The sequence below is a fragment of the Lactuca saligna genome, chromosome 1 (assembly GCF_052625555.1).
Source record: "Lactuca saligna cultivar CGN05327 chromosome 1, ASM5262555v1, whole genome shotgun sequence".
NCBI classification, from domain to species: domain Eukaryota; kingdom Viridiplantae; phylum Streptophyta; class Magnoliopsida; order Asterales; family Asteraceae; genus Lactuca; species Lactuca saligna.
In genome coordinates this window covers 67,743,958-67,750,713 of record NC_136417.1, presented here as the reverse complement: position 1 = coordinate 67,750,713, position 6,756 = coordinate 67,743,958, and positions in this window count along the sequence as shown.

Here is a 6,756-nt window from a genome sequence, read left to right as displayed (position 1 = left end):
GGAGCCATCATGTCCTGAATTTCATTTCGTGAAATTCTACGGACTAGGATTGGTAGAACTCAATTTGCAGAGCCCCCTTCGCTTAAGTTGTAGAAGCTTCGGTCTCCATTAAACGGCATAAGTTGATCTTGCTCTTCGCTCCATGTTTCCATGCATTCTACCCAAGGAGGCGTCGAGCAATGAAAAGTCAGACGAGGGTTAGGATTTGAAATGGGAGCTACTGGGGGTAGGTTCTCAACCTCGGGTTCGGAGTTATCATCATCTGAAAGTTCTTCAGCATGGTGATCATTCAAAGGGATTGGATGATCATTCTCGGGTTCTTCTCCAAACCATCCAGCATTGCCTTCGTTCGGAAGGTACGGGTTGCCGTGGGGATGGAGTCCAGCCATATTATCAGTTATATGTAATCAAAATAGGATAGGCCTTCGAATAAGTGACCTTAACTCCAAATTCACAATGAACAGGGGTAAAGCAAAAATTCACAGATTCTAAGTCTATGACATCCTAGTTACATATAACCTTGGTGTATCCACTTAGAAACTATCAACTTAGTAATGAAGATCCTTTTTAGTTCTCAAGTAAGTAATTATAGTAACACAAAATACTCCTATAGTATTTTAGATTTATATTCTGTTCGAGTGTTCTCATTGTGGTTGTGTTGGTAAGTTGTAAGACTTGTTGCCACATCACAACCATTCTTGGGCATGTGTTAATCACTCCTCAGACCACCATAGTTGATCAAGCTATGTCACTCCTAAGACTGACCATACATCCCCGAGCTTACTTGTGATACTCAACAATCGTAATACTTTTGTTCTTGTCATTGTGACACGGATTTTAGTATGAATGCAGGTATGTATACTTAGTTAAATATTTTATTAATTAAAAGTATAAACTCTTGGTTAGAGTATTTTTAATCCGATTTTATTTATAGTTAGTATATCTTTTATGGTTTGATATACTCAATTCACTATAAATAATGCTCTAATACCAATCTGTCACACCCCAAAACCGAGAACAGCGGAAACATTTTGGGGCGGAGGACGTCATGTAATGTGTCACAACAATGTAAAGTAGTAAACAAGCAACAATATCATCCATTGCATTAATAGTATAATTTTAAATACAAGTGTGTTCTTTCATGGTATAAAACAACATAAAGAATAATCAAAATAAAAGACGAGTCTTGACGGCTCCGTCTTCACAAAACCTGGTCGTCGTACATGTCCATCTGTGACCTGAGAATACAAGTTATTTTGAAAGCGAGTATCGGCAATAAAGCTGGTAAATTCATAACTATTTATGTGTCTTTGATTTGTAAAATTGTAAAGGAAAGACTTATAAATGTTTGTAGAAAAGTTTGTATTGATGAAAATGTTTGTAAGAAATTGTAAGCGTTTGAAAACCCTAGAAAATCCCATATTTCCTACTAGTATAAAAAGTAATCTTCTACCAAGACCCAATTGTTTTGAAAGTAGGCATCACTGTAAATGTGACAGTTTTTCCCCTGTATAACTATTATTATAAAACTATAGTCTACCTCATCGTTTATGTGAATGAGTCACAAAATAAAGGTAATAAGGAAAATATTATATTTATACCAATTATAATCTACCTCGTCGTTTATGTGAATCCGTCACAAAGTAAAGGTAATAAGGAAAATAATATAATTATTTAAATCGTATGCTTTTGTATTTGTCGTTTGTAGAGTGTAAATATTGTAATATTGTATAATGTGACTACTATTGTATTAATTTCCTTAAATTGATTAGTAAGGTATAATGTGATGGCTAGATCTCATACTAAACGCTCTCCCTGTCAAAAGATTTTGGGAACCAAATGCGACCCCTGTAATGATTGCAAGTCGTGAACATCCATATTATGATTATATGATCATGTATACCCAATATAACTATCACCTTTTGTTTAAAACAATATGTTAGTGATTCATTGGTATAGTTAGATCATGTTCTTATTCCATGCTATAGCATCTTATTATGTTTGTTCTGTTATCGTGTATTGTATTTTCCTCCCTGGTTCTTTTATTGTGTGTTCGTTTATGTTATCGCGTATTGTATCTCTTCATATAGTATGTATTGTATTAGTATAGACTCATGAATGAACCGACTCTTGTGTGATTCCTTGTACTTAGAATAGTAAGTAGTATCTCCTAACTATACCTATTATAGTTACTAGTAATGTATGTGTATAACCGAAAGTATGCCTTTGCTACCCAAAGGTACTGATCTGACTGATGGAACTTTTATGACTATATATGTATACATGATATACAATTAATATTTAGACGACATTCGGACGAATAACCAATGCCCTAAGGCCACATCCCAATGAGGAAAAGGAAATAAAGCGAGCTAGTCATCCTATGTGACAACCGTCAAATTATGGTCAATTCAAAGTCAAATAAAGTCAACAAGTCAAACCGGTCAGCTCAACTAACCCTTGTGTACTTGGACTTACGTTCAGTATTTACTAAACAACTCGCTATTCTAATAAGAAAACATGAATCGAAAAGTACGTACAATTAGATCTCTTTAACCTAAAAACTGTAGTACGTGGCGAGCCAAACCGATAAAACAATGATGCATACTCATCGGGAGTGTGTAAGATCCTTAAACAAGGCTTAACAGGGTTTACGAACCATGCATTGCGATGCCGGACACTCACAATTGTCACACATGGATCCTCTCTCAATCATTTTCACTCTATCTCTCTCTATGTCAAATCTCTCCCAAATCTCTCCAAGTATGTGAAACCTCTCTCAAATATCTCTTTGTATGAGGAATCTCTCCAAGAATGTCAAATCTCTCCCAAATCTCTCCAAGTGTGAGAAATCTCTCCCAAATCTCTCTCAAAAGTTTCCCGTAACTTTTTGGAATCATTCGGGTCATTCCGGCCCTTAACCGGGTCAAAAACGGCTTGAAACGGGGCGAAAACGAGAAAAATAGGCTTTAGGAACCGAAACCGGAGTGAGAGGCCTCTTAGGACCAGAGACCGAGCCTCTGCCTCTGTCGCTTCACGCTCTGCTCCTCTCGGTCTCTGTTCGCTACTCCGCCGCTTTGTTGCTCTCTGTTCCTTATCTCTCGCTCTGTCTCTGTCTCGGTCGCCCTCTGTTCCTTATCTTCTCGCTCGGTCTCTACTCCGCCCCTCTGTCTCTTCGCGCGCTCTGTTCCCTTCTCTCCCCTCTGTCTCTTCGCGCGCTCTGTTCTCTTCGCGCGCTCTGTTCTCTTCTCTCCCCTCTGTCTCTTCGCGCGCTCTGTTCTCTTCTCTCCTCTCTGTCTCTTCGTGCTCTCGGTTCCTTCCCTCTTCCTTCTTCCCTCTCGGTTCTGCCTCCCTCTCTCTCTCGGTTCAGCACCAGAAGGCCGAGCCTCGGCCAGAAATTCGCATATTTGTCATTTTTAGCCCATTTTTGATATTTTTAACATTTTAAGCCCGTTTTTCGTGATTTTAAAGCGGGATTTTCTCCAGAAATTATATTTTAACATAATAAACTCTAAATATTCATAATTTAAACATATTTTGATGAAAATCATTATTTAAATAATAAAAATCAAATGGGTGAATTATTAAAGGTGGAGTGTTGACTTTGCCTTATCCAATGTCACAAGCAACCACCCCACACCCACTCTTTGACTAACCACACCTCTCCACCTTACCTAGGTCACATCAAAGTCCTTTCCATCCAATTTACACTCATTCCCACGTTTTTAGAGCTGGAACAAACATCCTCTCTCCTCATTTTCTCTCATTTGCCCTCATTTCACTAAGTATCAAACACCACTTTCTCTCAAACTTTTCCCACTCCAAACTCGAGATTCAAGGCTGATCTTCACGAGTTCTTCCACTCTTAGTAAGTAAAATTCATCCTCCTTATGATTGTTTCACTTCATTCTACTCAAATCATGAATATCTTACACAAACTCCATCATATTAGCGTTAGAGCTTCGAATCTTCAAGTGATTCTTCAAGTGTTCTTGGGTTGAACACTTCTCTTCTTCAACACTTATCTAATGAAATCACTCAAGGTGAGTTCATACCCCTACATTTTCATGTTTTCTCAAGTTTTCAGGGGGTGAATACAAGTTAAAATACTAAGAACATAACTAAATTTTTCTAACAGCCTTCATCAGAAAAGTTCAACTCCATTCACGGACTGTTTTGGGCATCTTAAACATTTTTGTTTTCAAAACTGTACAAGTTGAAAATAGTTCAAGTTTTTATCTTTAAAATGGCTACTTGCACATCTCCATACGATTTTTCTACAATTTATGGTGATTTTTACAAAACTGCCTATCATTTCAAACAACAATCCGGACCAGTCTGTGATTTTGGACTTTTTCACCCAAGTTGGAGGTCATTAAAAATCGTAATAAAAATTATGAGTAAACTAGACACATTTTTTGAACTCTCAGAATTTACGGATCTAGTTTTCGACTTCGTATGATTTTTCTATGATTTTTCCAAAAACAGGGCAGAATGGCTAAAGTTAGCCAACAGCATGTAAATATCATAACACTTTGTATTGTGTTGAGCAAAGTGTATAATCATAAGTTCTAATATTTGAATGTGTTTCCTTATTAGTTTATCATTATGAACTGAAACTAAGACATTCATATTAAATACTATTCATTCATTTTGGAACACGTATTATTTAACTATAAAAAGTATAGTTTGAATATATTTATAACACTAATACATTTCCATAAAAGAGTTCATACATATTACATACATTTTAGATAAACTATAATAGGTATAGTTTATGATACATCACTCTACGCACTCGTACAAGAAGGGTACATTCATACAAGAAATATTTATATTCACACACATTTCACGTAAACTTGTTACCCTATATTGTGAGACTCTCTCTCTCTCTCTCCCCGTACGTCCGAGTGCGGGATATAATTCCTGGTAGTTATAATCAGAATCTCCTTGAGGGAGAACGTGATACTTGTATATAGATCTATATTGGGATTGACACCCCACACCTTGCTGCTAGCTACAGTTGGACCTGCAGGTCTACGGGTGACAAATGTCATTTCATTTTTCGCGACACTGAGAACGTCGTGGCAGGTTCACATAGTCATAGTATGATTATAACGACTCACATAGGGATATAACAATCCATAAGTTTACGGGATTTTATTTTTAAAAATCTAAATGAGTTTTATGTCGATTTAAAATCACCTTTTCATCTCTATGAGTACAAATATTACTGTACACTTTTGGTTTTGGTAGTTACGACTACACATCATTTGAAACCACATTTATACTTTTAAGTATGGTCAATACTTGTTATTTCTCAGTCCTCTAATTTAGGACTACGTATATACAAACTACCGGGTCTCTATACAAAAAGGGGTACAAATACAAAGTGTCGGGTCTCTATACAAAGTTATTATGATATTAAAACTATACTTCCTCTAGAATTGTTAGACTTCAACTATAGTCGCTGAGCGTATATGTTTGAGTCATATAAGAATTTAGTCTTGGTTGGCCTAGAATTGGTGGTGCCCGCCTCATCTCCTATTCCTCGTTGGGTTGTGGACCTAGGGCAGACCCACTATATTCAACGTTTTATCTAATTTAGATCTTATATAACTTATATACACTGGACGATTATAGAGGAACTCTACGGGTCATTCTAGGGTTCATTAATGCATCATATAGGAATATTTCTATTCACACTTAACTAAGAAAATATTGGATTTTCTGGAAATCAAACTATATCGATTTTACAAGGAAAAACGGTTTCTACTTCAAACAAAACTCTTATGAACTCACCAACCTTTGTGTTGACACTTTTTAAAACTACTTGTATTCTCAGGAAATCAGTGAAACAGGAAAACATCATCGCTTTGAGGATGGGACGTTAAACCGTCAACAATTTACTTTGTCATCATAATGTAATTGCTTTTGAAACATGTAAACATATACTTTGGTGTAACTTTTGCAATTATATTTATGGTGGTTGTTTTTACTTTGAACACTATTATACACGTTGTTGTGATACTGTACATGAAGTCCTCCACCCCCAGACGTTTCCGCCATCCTTGGTTTGGGGGTGTGACAGATTGGTATCAGAGCATTGTTTATAGTGAACTAAGTATATCGAACCACATAAGATATACAAAGTATAAATGCATTGGGACTAAGGTCTCTGATTTTAAGATTTCAAAACCATTATACCTTTAAGAATAAATAACTTTTGTTAAAAGTATACATGCATGCATACATACTAAGTTCAGCATCATTTTAGGACAAAACAAAAGTAATGATTGTTGGATATCACAGGTAAGCCTGGGGATGTATGGTCAGTCTTGGGAGTGGCATAGCCTGATCAACTATGCTGGTCCGAGGAGTGATTAGCATATGCCCAAGAATGGTTGTGATGTGGCAACAAGTCTAAAAACTTACCAACACTACCACAATGAAATACCATAGGGGTATTTTGGCATTATTAAAATTACATATGTGAGAACTAAATAGATCTTTATCAATAGGTCAATAGTTGCTTAGTGGATACATTAAAATTTTATGTATCCAGGACGTCATAGACTTAGAATCTGTGGATCTTTGCTCTGTTTCCTGTTCTCGTTGGATTGGGGATTTAGAGTTAGGGTCGCTTATTCGAAGGTCTATCCTGTCCCTAATACATATAATTAGTATGCACTAAACAATTTGTTGAAGTACCTGATAAAGATCATCGTATAATTAGCTAATTAGTACGTTTGCTTA